Raw genomic sequence first — 12,492 nt, forward strand, 5'->3', positions numbered from 1 at the left:
GTTTTAGGGTTAGCATCAGCCCTTGGATAGGGTTAGGGTTAGGGTTAGGGTTAGCATCAGCCCTAGGATAGTGTTAGGGTTAGGGTTAGGGTTAGCATCAGCCCTAGGATAGTGTTAGGGTTAGGGTTAGGGTTAGCATCAGCCCTAGGATAGTGTTAGTGTTAGGGTTAGCATCAGCCCTTGGATAGGGTTAGGGTTAGGGTTGGGTTAGCCTCAGCCCTAGGATAATGTTAGAGTTAGGGTTAGGGTTAGCAACAGCCCTAGGATAGTGTTAGGGTTAGGGTTAGGGTTAGCATCAGCCCTAGGATAGTGTTAGTGTTAGGGTTAGCATCAGCCCTAGGATAGTGTTAGGGTTAGGGTTAGGGTTAGCATCAGCCCTAGGATAGTATTAGGGTTAGGGTTAGTGTTAGGGTTAGGGTTAGGATCAGCTCTAGGATAGTGTTAGGGTTACGGTTAGGGTTAGCATCAGCCCTAGGATAGTGTTAGGGTTAGGGTTAGGGTTAGCATCAGCCCTAGGATAGTGTTAGGTTTAGGGTTAGCATCAGCCCTAGGATAGTGTTAGGGTTAGGGTTAGGGTTAGCATCAGCCCTAGGATAGTGTTAGGGTTAGGGTTAGCATCAGCCCTAGGATAGTGTTAGGGTTAGGGTTAGGGTTAGCATCAGCCCTAGGATATTGTTAGGGTTAGGGTTAGCATCAGCCCTAGGATAGTGTTAGGGTTAGGTTTAGGGTTAGCACCAGGCCTAGGATAGTGTTAGGGTTAGGGTTAGAGTTAGCATGAGCCCTAGGATAGTGTTAGGTTTAGGGTTAGGGATATCATCAGGCCTAGGATATTGTTAGGGTTAGGGTTACCATCAGCCCTAGGATAGTGTTAGGGTTAGGGTTAGGGTTAGCATCAGCCCTAGGATAGTATTAGGGTTAGGGTTAGCATCAGCCCTAGGATAGTGTTAGGGTTAGGGTTAGGGTTAGCACCAGGCCTATGATAATGTTAGTGTTAGGGTTAGCATCAGCCTTAGGATAGTGTTACGGTTAGGGTTAGGGTTAGCATCAGCCGTAGGATAGTGTTAAGGTTGGGTTAGCCTCAGCCCTAGGATAGTGTTAGAGTTAGGGTTAGGGTTAGCATCAGCCCTAGTATAGTGTTAGGGTTAGGTTTAGGGTTAGCATCAGCCCTAGGATAGTGTTAGTGTTAGGGTTAGCATCAGCCCTAGGATAGTGTTAAGGTTAGGGTTAGGGTTAGCATCAGCCCTAGGATAGTATTAGGGTTAGGGTTAGTGTTAGGATTAGGGTTAGGATCAGCTCTAGGATAGTGTTAGGGTTACGGTTAGGGTTAGCATCAGCCCTAGGATAGTGTTAGAGTTAGGGTTAGGGTTAGCATCAGCCCTAGGATAGTGTTAGGTTTAGGGTTAGCATCAGCCCTAGGATAGTGTTAGGGTTAGGGTTAGCATCAGCCCTAGGATAGTGTTAGGGTTAGGGTTAGGGTTAGCATAAGCCCTAGGATATTGTTAGGGTTAGGGTTAGCATCAGCCCTAGGATAGTGTTAGGGTTAGGGTTAGGGTTAGCATCAGCCCTAGGATAGTGTTAGGGTTAGGGTTAGCATCAACCCAGGGATATTGTTAGGGTTAGGGTTAGGGTTAGCAAAAGCCCTAGGATAGTGTTAGGGTTAGGGTTAGCATGAGCCCTAGGATAGTGTTAGTGTTAGGGTTAGGGTTAGCATCAGGCCTAGGATAGTGTTAGGGTTAGGGTTAGGGTTAGCATCAGCCCTAGTATAGTGTTAGGTTTAGGGTTAGCATCAGCCCTAGGATAGTGTTAGGGTTAGGGTTAGGGTTAGCATCAGCCCTAGGATAGTGTTAGGGTTAGGGTTAGCATCAGCCCTAGGATACTGTTAGGGTTAGGGTTAGGGTTAGCATCAGGCCTAGGATAGTGTTAGGGTTAGGGTTAGCATCAGCCCTAGGATAGTGTTAGGGTTAGGGTTAGGGTTAGCATCAGCCCTAGGATAGTGTTAGGGTTAGGGTTAGCATCAACCCTAGGATAGTGTTAGGGTTAGGGTTAGGGTTAGCATCAGCCCTAGGAGAGTGTTAGGGTTAGGGATAGGGTTAGGATTAGGCCTAGGATAGTGTTAGGGTTAGGGTTAACATCAGCCCTAGGATAGTGTTAGGGTTAGGGTTAGGGTTAGCATCAGCCCTAGGATAGTGTTAGGGTTAGGGTTAGCATCAGCCATAGGATAGTGTTAGGGTTAGTGTTAGGGTTAGCATCAGGCCTAGGATAGTGTTAGGGTTAGGGTTAGCATCAGCCCTAGGATAGTGTTAGGGTTAAGGTTAGGGTTAGCATCAGCCGTAAGATAGTGTTAGGGTTAGGGTTAGCCTCAGCCCTAAGATAGTGTTAGAGTTAGGGTTAGGGTTAGCATCAACCCTAGGATAGTGTTAGGGTTAGGGTTAGCCTCAGCCCTAGGATAGTGTTAGAGTTAGGGTTAGGGTTAGCATAAGCCCTAGGATAGTGTAAGGGTTAGGGTTAGGGTTAGCATCAGCCCTAGGATAGTGTTAGTGTTAGGGTTAGCATCAGCCCTAGGATAGTGTTAGGGTTAGGTTAGGGTTAGCATCAGCCCTAGGATAGTATTAGGGTTAGGGTTAGGGTTAGCATCAGCCCTAGGATATTGTTAGGGTTAGGGTTAGGGTTAGCACCAGGCCTAGGATAGTGTTAGGGTTAGGTTTAGCATCAGCCCTAGGATAGTGTTAGGGTTAGGGTTAGGGTTATCATCAGCCCTAGGATAGTGTTAGCGTTATGGTTAGGGTTAGCATTAGTCCTAGGATAGTGTTAGGGTTAGCGTTAGCCTCAGCCGTAGGAGAGTGTTAGGGTTAGGTTTAGGGTTAGCATCAGCCCTAGGATAGTGTAAGGGTTAGGGTCAGCATGAGCCCTAGAATAGTGTTAGGGTAAGGGTTAGGGTTAGCATCAGGCCTAGGATAGTGTTAGGGTTAGGGTTAGGGTTAGCATGAGCCCTAGGATAGTGTTAGGTTTAGGGTTAGGGATATCATCAGGCCTAGGATATTGTTAGGGTTATCTTTACCATCAGCCCTAGGATTATGTTAGGGTTAGGGTTAGGGTTAGCATCAGCCCTAGGATAGTATTAGGGTTAGGGTTAGCATCAGCCCTAGGATAGTGTTAGGGTTAGGATTAGGGTTAGCACCAGGCCTATGATAATGTTAGTATTAGGGTTAGCATCAGCCTTAGGATAGTGTTACGGTTAGGGTTAGGGTTAGCATCAGCCGTAGGATAATGTTAGGGTTGGGTTAGCCTCAGCCCTAGGATAGTGTTAGAGTTAGGGTTAGGGTTAGCATCAGCCCTAGGATAGTGTTAGGGTTAGGGTTAGGGTTAGCATCAGCCCTAGGATAGTGTTAGTGTTAGGGTTAGCATCAGCCCTAGGATAGTGTTAGGGTTAGGGTTAGCATCAGCCCTAGGATAGTGTTAGGGTTAGGGTTAGGGTTAGCATCAGCCCTAGGATAGTATTAGGGTTAGGGTTAGTGTTAGGGTTAGGGTTAGGATCAGCTCTAGGATAGTGTTAGGGTTACGGTTAGGGTTAGCATCAGCCCTAGGATAGTGTTAGAGTTAGGGTTAGGGTTAGCATCAGCCCTAGGATAGTGTTAGGTTTAGGGTTAGCATGAGCCCTAGGATAGTGTTAGGGTTAGGGTTAGCATCAGCCCTAGGATAGTGTTAGGGTTAGGGTTAGGGTTAGCATCAGCCCTAGGATATTGTTAGGGTTAGGGTTAGCATCAGCCCTAGGATAGTGTTAGGGTTAGGGTTAGGGTTAGCACCAGGCCTAGGATAGTGTTAGGGTTAGGGTAAGCATCAGCCCTAGGATAGTGTTAGGGTTAGGGTTAGGGTTAGCATCAGCCCTAGGATAGTGTTAGGGTTAGTGTTAGCATCAACCCTAGGATAGTGTTAGGGTTAGGGTTAGGGTTAGCAAAAGCCCTAGGATAGTGTTAGGGTTAGGGTTACCATGAGCCCTAGGATAGTGTTAGGGTTAGGGTTAGGGTTAGGGTTAGCATCCGGCCTAGGATAGTGTTAGGGTTAGGGTTAGGGTTAGCATCAGCCCTAGTATAGTGTTAGGTTTAGGGTTAGCATCAGCCCTAGGATAGTGTTAGGGTTAGGGTTAGGGTTAGCATCAGCCCTAGGATAGTGTTAGGGTTAGGGTTAGCATCAGCCCTAGGATACTGTTAGGGTTAGGGTTAGGGTTAGCATCAGGCCTAGGATAGTGTTAGGGTTAGGGTTAGCATCAGCCCTAGGATAGTGTTAGGGTTAGGGTTAGGGTTAGCATCAAACCTAGGATAGTGTTAGGGTTACGGTTAGGGTTAGCATCAGCCCTAGAAGAGTGTTAGTGTTAGGGATAGGGTTAGCATCAGGCCTAGGATAGTGTTAGGGTTAGGGTTAACATCAGCCCTAGGATAGTGTTAGGGTTAGGGTTAGGGTTAGGGTTAGCATCAGCCCTAGGATAGTGGTAGGGTTAGGCTTAGCATCAGCCCGAGGATAGTGTTAGGGTTAGGGTTAGGGTTAGCATCAGGCCTAGGATAGTGTTAGGGTTAGGGTTAGCGTCAGCCCTAGGATAGTGTTAGGGTTAGGGTTAGGGTTAGCATCAGCCTTAAGATAGTCTTAGGGTTAGGGTTAGCCTCAGCCCTAAGATAGTGTTAGAGTTATGGTTAGGGTTAGCATCAGCCCTAGGATAGTATTAGGCTTAGGGTTAGTGTTAGGGTTAGGGTTAGGATCAGCTCTAGGATAGTGTTAGGGTTAGGGTTAGGGTTAGCATCAGCCCTAGGATAGTGTTAGGGTTAGGGTTAGCATCAGCCCTAGGATACTGTTAGGGTTAGGGTTAGGGTTAGCATCAGGCCTAGGATAGTGTTAGGGTTAGGGTTAGCATCAGCCCTAGGATAGTGTTAGGGTTAGGGTTAGGGTTAGCAAAAGCCCTAGGATAGTGTTAGGGTTAGGGTTAGCATGAACCCTAGGATAGTGTTAGGGTTAGGGTTAGGGTTAGGGTTAGCATCCGGCCTAGGATAGTGTTAGGGTTTGGGTTAGGGTTAGCATCAGCCCTAGTATAGTGTTAGGTTTAGGGTTAGCATCAGCCCTAGGATAGTGTTAGGGTTAGGGTTAGGGTTAGCATCAGCCCTAGGATAGTGTTAGGGTTAGGGTTATCATCAGCCCTAGGATACTGTTAGGGTTAGGGTTAGGGTTAGCATCAGGCCTAGGATAGTGTTAGGGTTAGGGTTAGCATCAGCCCTAGGATAGTGTTAGGGTTAGGGTTAGGGTTAGCATCAACCCTAGGATAGTGTTAGGGTTACGGTTAGGGTTAGCATCAGCCCTAGAAGAGTGTTAGTGTTAGGGATAGGGTTAGCATCAGGCCTAGGATAGTGTTAGGGTTAGGGTTAACATCAGCCCTAGGATAGTGTTAGGGTTAGGGTTAGGGTTAGGGTTAGCATCAGCCCTAGGATAGTGGTAGGGTTAGGCTTAGCATCAGCCCTAAGATAGTGTTAGGGTTAGGGTTAGGGTTAGCATCAGGCCTAGGATAGTGTTAGGGTTAGGGTTAGCGTCAGCCCTAGGATAGTGTTAGGGTTAGGGTTAGGGTTAGCATCAGCCTTAAGATAGTCTTAGGGTTAGGGTTAGCCTCAGCCCTGAGATAGTGTTAGAGTTATGGTTAGGGTTAGCATCAGCCCTAGGATAGTATTAGGCTTAGGGTTAGTGTTAGGGTTAGGGTTAGGATCAGCTCTAGGATAGTGTTAGGGTTACGGTTAGGGTTAGCATCAGCCCTAGGATAGTGTTAGGGTTAGGGTTAGGGTGAGCATCAGCCCTAGGATAGTGTTAGGGTTAGGGTTAGCATCAGCCCTAGGATAGTGTTAGGGTTAGGGTTAGGGTTAGCATCAGCCCTAGGATAGTGTTAGGGTTAGGGTTAGCATCAGCCCTAGGATAGTGTTAGGGTTAGGGTTAGGGTTAGCATCAGCCCTAGGATATTGTTAGGGTTAGGGTTAGCATCAGCCCTAGGATAGTGTTAGGGTTAGGGTTAGGGTTAGCACCAGGCCTAGGATAGTGTTAGGGTTAGGGTTAGCATCAGCCCTAGGATAGTGTTAGGGTTAGGGTTAGGGTTATCATCAGCCCTAGGATAGTGTTAGCGTTATGGTTAGGGTTAGCATTAGCCCTAGGATAGTGTTAGGGTTAGCGTTAGCCTCAGCCGTATGAGAGTGTTAGGGTTAGGTTTAGGGTTAGCATCAGCCCTAGGATAGTGTAAGGGTTAGGGTCAGCATGAGCCCTAGGATAGTGTTAGGGTAAGGGTTAGGGTTAGCATCAGGCCTAGGATAGTGTTAGGGTTACGGTTAGAATCAGCCCTAGGATAGTGTTAGGGTTAGGGTTAGGGTTAGCATGAGCCCTAGGATAGTGTTAGGTTTAGGGTTAGGGATATCATCAGGCCTAGGATATTGTTAGGGTTAGGGTTACCATCAGCCCTAGGATTATGTTAGGGTTAGGGTTAGGGTTAGCATCAGCCCTAGGATAGTATTAGGGTTAGGGTTAGCATCAGCCCTAGGATAGTGTTAGGGTTAGGATTAGGGTTAGCACCAGGCCTATGATAATGTTAGTATTAGGGTTAGCATCAGCCTTAGGATTGTGTTACTGTTAGGGTTAGGGTTAGCATCAGCCGTAGGATAGTGTTAGGGTTGGGTTAGCCTCAGCCCTAGGATAATGTTAGAGTTAGGGTTAGGGTTAGCAACAGCCCTAGGATAGTGTTAGGGTTAGGGTTAGGGTTAGCATCAGCCCTAGGATAGTGTTAGTGTTAGGGTTAGCATCAGCCCTAGGATAGTGTTAGGGTTAGTGTTAGGGTTAGCATCAGCCCTAGGATAGTATTAGGGTTAGGGTTAGTGTTAGGGTTAGGGTTAGGATCAGCTCTAGGATAGTGTTAGGGTTACGGTTAGGGTTAGCATCAGCCCTAGGATAGTGTTAGGGTTAGGGTTAGGGTTAGCATCAGCCCTAGGATAGTGTTAGGTTTAGGGTTAGCATCAGCCCTAGGATAGTGTTAGGGTTAGGGTTAGGGTTAGCATCAGCCCTAGGATAGTGTTAGGGTTAGGGTTAGCATCAGCCCTAGGATAGTGTTAGGGTTAGGGTTAGGGTTAGCATCAGTCCTAGGATATTGTTAGGGTTAGGGTTAGCATCAGCCCTAGGATAGTGTTAGGGTTAGGTTTAGGGTTAGCACCAGGCCTAGGATAGTGTTAGGGTTAGGGTTAGAGTTAGCATGAGCCCTAGGATAGTGTTAGGTTTAGGGTTAGGGATATCATCAGGCCTAGGATATTGTTAGGGTTAGGGTTACCATAAGCCCTAGGATAGTGTTAGGGTTAGGGTTAGGGTTAGCATCAGCCCTAGGATAGTATTAGGGTTAGGGTTAGCATCAGCCCTAGGATAGTGTTAGGGTTAGGGTTAGGGTTAGCACCAGGCCTATGATAATGTTAGTGTTAGGGTTAGCATCAGCCTTAGGATAGTGTTACGGTTAGGGTTAGGGTTAGCATCAGCCGTAGGATAGTTTTAAGGTTGGGTTAGCCTCAGCCCTAGGATAGTGTTAGAGTTAGGGTTAGGGTTAGCATCAGCCCTAGTATAGTGTTAGGGTTAGGTTTAGGGTTAGCATCAGCCCTAGGATAGTGTTAGGGTTAGGGTTAGCATCAGCCCTAGGATAGTGTTAAGGTTAGGGTGAGGGTTAGCATCAGCCCTAGGATAGTATTAGGGTTAGGGTTAGTGTTAGGATTAGGGTTAGGATCAGCTCTAGGATAGTGTTAGGGTTACGGTTAGGGTTAGCATCAGCCCTAGGATAGTGTTAGAGTTAGGGTTAGGGTTAGCATCAGCCCTAGGATAGTGTTAGGTTTAGGGTTAGCATCAGCCCTAGGATAGTGTTAGGGTTAGGGTTAGCATCAGCCCTAGGATAGTGTTAGGGTTAGGGTTAGGGTTAGCATAAGCCCTAGGATATTGTTAGGGTTAGGGTTAGCATCAGCCCTAGGATAGTGTTAGGGTTAGGGTTAGGGTTAGCACCAGGCCTAGGATAGTGTTAGGGTTACGGTTAGGGTAAGCATCAGCCCTAGGATAGTGTTAGGGTTAGGGTTAGGGTTAGCATCAGCCCTAGGATAGTGTTAGGGTTAGGGTTAGCATCAACCCAGGGATATTGTTAGGGTTAGGGTTAGGGTTAGCAAAAGCCCTAGGATAGTGTTAGGGTTAGGGTTAGCATGAGCCCTAGGATAGTGTTAGTGTTAGGGTTAGGGTTAGCATCAGGCCTAGGATAGTGTTAGGGTTAGGGTTAGGGTTAGCATCAGCCCTAGTATAGTGTTAGGTTTAGGGTTAGCATCAGCCCTAGGATAGTGTTAGGGTTAGGGTTAGGGTTAGCATCAGCCCTAGGATAGTGTTAGGGTTAGGGTTAGCATCAGCCCTAGGATACTGTTAGGGTTAGGGTTAGGGTTAGCATCAGGCCTAGGATAGCGTTAGGGTTAGGGTTAGCATCAGCCCTAGGATAGTGTTAGGGTTAGGGTTAGCATCAACCCTAGGATAGTGTTAGGGTTAGGGTTAGGGTTAGCATCAGCCCTAGGAGAGTGTTAGGGTTAGGGATAGGGTTAGGATTAGGCCTAGGATAGTGTTAGGGTTAGGGTTAACATCAGCCCTAGGATAGTGTTAGGGTTACGGTTAGGGTTAGCATCAGCCCTAGGATAGTGTTAGGGTTCGGGTTAGCATCAGCCATAGGATAGTGTTAGGGTTAGTGTTAGGGTTAGCATCAGGCCTAGGATAGTGTTAGGGTTAGGGTTAGCATCAGCCCTAGGATAGTGTTAGGGTTAGGGTTAGGGTTAGCATCAGCCGTAAGATAGTGTTAGGGTTAGGGTTAGCCTCAGCCCTAAGATAGTGTTAGAGTTAGGGTTAGGGTTAGCATCAACCCTAGGATAGTGTTAGGGTTAGGGTTAGCCTCAGCCCTAGGATAGTGTTAGAGTTAGGGTTAGGGTTAGCATAAGCCCTAGGATAGTGTAAGGGTTAGGGTTAGGGTTAGCATCAGCCCTAGGATAGTGTTAGTGTTAGGGTTAGCATCAGCCCTAGGATAGTGTTAGGGTTAGGTTAGGGTTAGCATCAGCCCTAGGATAGTATTAGGGTTAGGGTTAGGGTTAGCATCAGCCCTAGGATATTGTTAGGGTTAGGGTTAGGGTTAGCACCAGGCCTAGGATAGTGTTAGGGTTAGGGTTAGCATCAGCCCTAGGATAGTGTTAGGGTTAGGGTTAGGGTTATCATCAGCCCTAGGATAGTGTTAGCGTTATGGTTAGGGTTAGCATTAGCCCTAGGATAGTGTTAGGGTTAGCGTTAGCCTCAGCCGTAGGAGAGTGTTAGGGTTAGGTTTAGGGTTAGCATCAGCCCTAGGATAGTGTAAGGGTTAGGGTCAGCATGAGCCCTAGAATAGTGTTAGGGTAAGGGTTAGGGTTAGCATCAGGCCTAGGATAGTGTTAGGGTTAGGGTTAGGGTTAGCATGAGCCCTAGGATAGTGTTAGGTTTAGGGTTAGGGATATCATCAGGCCGAGGATATTGTTAGGGTTATCTTTACCATCAGCCCTAGGATTATGTTAGGGTTAGGGTTAGGGTTAGCATCAGCCCTAGGATAGTATTAGGGTTAGGGTTAGCATCAGCCCTAGGATAGTGTTAGGGTTAGGATTAGGGTTAGCACCAGGCCTATGATAATGTTAGTATTGGGGTTAGCATCAGCCTTAGGATAGTGTTACGGTTAGGGTTAGGGTTAGCATCAGCCGTAGGATAATGTTAGGGTTGGGTTAGCCTCAGCCCTAGGATAGTGTTAGAGTTAGGGTTAGGGTTAGCATCAGCCCTAGGATAGTGTTAGGGTTAGGGTTAGGGTTAGCATCAGCCCTAGGATAGTGTTAGTGTTAGGGTTAGCATCAGCCCTAGGATAGTGTTAGGGTTAGGGTTAGCATCAGCCCTAGGATAGTGTTAGGGTTAGGGTTAGGGTTAGCATCAGCCCTAGGATAGTATTAGGGTTAGGGTTAGTGTTAGGGTTAGGGTTAGGATCAGCTCTAGGATAGTGTTAGGGTTACGGTTAGGGTTAGCATCAGCCCTAGGATAGTGTTAGAGTTAGGGTTAGGGTTAGCATCAGCCCTAGGATAGTGTTAGGTTTAGGGTTAGCATGAGCCCTAGGATAGTGTTAGGGTTAGGGTTAGCATCAGCCCTAGGATAGTGTTAGGGTTAGGGTTAGGGTTAGCATCAGCCCTAGGATATTGTTAGGGTTAGGGTTAGCATCAGCCCTAGGATAGTGTTAGGGTTAGGGTTAGGGTTAGCACCAGGCCTAGGATAGTGTTATGGTTAGGGTAAGCATCAGCCCTAGGATAGTGTTAGGGTTAGGGTTAGGGTTAGCATCAGCCCTAGGATAGTGTTAGGGTTAGTGTTAGCATCAACCCTAGGATAGTGTTAGGGTTAGGGTTAGGGTTAGCAAAAGCCCTAGGATAGTGTTAGGGTTAGGGTTAGCATGAGCCCTAGGATAGTGTTAGGGTTAGGGTTAGGGTTAGGGTTAGCATCCGGCCTAGGATAGTGTTAGGGTTAGGGTTAGGGTTAGCATCAGCCCTAGTATAGTGTTAGGTTTAGGGTTAGCATCAGCCCTAGGATAGTGTTAGGGTTAGGGTTAGGGTTAGCATCAGCCCTAGGATAGTGTTAGGGTTAGGGTTAGCATCAGCCCTAGGATACTGTTAGGGTTAGGGTTAGGGTTAGCATCAGGCCTAGGATAGTGTTAGGATTAGGGTTAGCATCAGCCCTAGGATAGTGTTAGGGTTAGGGTTAGGGTTAGCATCAACCCTAGGAGAGTGTTAGGGTTACGGTTAGGGTTAGCATCAGCCCTAGAAGAGTGTTAGTGTTAGGGATAGGGTTAGCATCAGGCCTAGGATAGTGTTAGGGTTAGGGTTAACATCAGCCCTAGGATAGTGTTAGGGTTAGGGTTAGGGTTAGGGTTAGCATCAGCCCTAGGATAGTGGTAGGGTTAGGCTTAGCATCAGCCCTAGGATAGTGTTAGGGTTAGGGTTAGGGTTAGCATCAGGCCTAGGATAGTGTTAGGGTTAGGGTTAGGGTTAGCATCAGGCCTAGGATAGTGTTAGGGTTAGGGTTAGCGTCAGCCCTAGGATAGTGTTAGGGTTAGGGTTAGGGTTAGCATCAGCCTTAAGATAGTCTTAGGGTTAGGGTTAGCCTCAGCCCTAAGATAGTGTTAGAGTTATGGTTAGGGTTAGCATCAGCCCTAGGATAGTATTAGGCTTAGGGTTAGTGTTAGGGTTAGGGTTAGGATCAGCTCTAGGATAGTGTTAGGGTTAGGGTTAGGGTTAGCATCAGCCCTAGGATAGTGTTAGGGTTAGGGTTAGCATCAGCCCTAGGATACTGTTAGGGTTAGGGTTAGGGTTAGCATCAGGCCTAGGATAGTGTTAGGGTTAGGGTTAGCATCAGCCCTAGGATAGTGTTAGGGTTAGGGTTAGGGTTAGCAAAAGCCCTAGGATAGTGTTAGGGTTAGGGTTAGCATGAGCCCTAGGATAGTGTTAGGGTTAGGGTTAGGGTTAGGGTTAGCATCCGGCCTAGGATAGTGTTAGGGTTTGGGTTAGGGTTAGCATCAGCCCTAGTATAGTGTTAGGTTTAGGGTTAGCATCAGCCCTAGGATAGTGTTAGGGTTAGGGTTAGGGTTAGCATCAGCCCTAGGATAGTGTTAGGGTTAGGGTTATCATCAGCCCTAGGATACTGTTAGGGTTAGGGTTAGGGTTAGCATCAGGCCTAGGATAGTGTTAGGGTTAGGGTTAGCATCAGCCCTAGGATAGTGTTAGGGTTAGGGTTAGGGTTAGCATCAACCCTAGGATAGTGTTAGGGTTACGGTTAGGGTTAGCATCAGCCCTAGAAGAGTGTTAGTGTTAGGGATAGGGTTAGCATCAGGCCTAGGATAGTGTTAGGGTTAGGGTTAACATCAGCCCTAGGATAGTGTTAGGGTTAGGGTTAGGGTTAGGGTTAGCATCAGCCCTAGGATAGTGGTAGGGTTAGGCTTAGCATCAGCCCTAAGATAGTGTTAGGGTTAGGGTTAGGGTTAGCATCAGGCCTAGGATAGTGTTAGGGTTAGGGTTAGCGTCAGCCCTAGGATAGTGTTAGTGTTAGGGTTAGGGTTAGCATCAGCCTTAAGATAGTCTTAGGGTTAGGGTTAGCCTCAGCCCTGAGATAGTGTTAGAGTTATGGTTAGGGTTAGCATCAGCCCTAGGATAGTATTAGGCTTAGGGTTAGTGTTAGGGTTAGGGTTAGGATCAGCTCTAGGATAGTGTTAGGGTTACGGTTAGGGTTAGCATCAGCCCTAGGATAGTGTTAGGGTTAGGGTTAGGGTGAGCATCAGCCCTAGGATAGTGTTAGGGTTAGGGTTAGCATCAGCCCTAGGATAGTGTTAGGGTTAGGGTTAGGGTTAGCATCAGCCCTAGGATAGTGTTAGGGTTAGGG

This window comes from Lemur catta, chromosome 11, assembly GCF_020740605.2.
Source record: "Lemur catta isolate mLemCat1 chromosome 11, mLemCat1.pri, whole genome shotgun sequence".
Taxonomy (NCBI): domain Eukaryota; kingdom Metazoa; phylum Chordata; class Mammalia; order Primates; family Lemuridae; genus Lemur; species Lemur catta.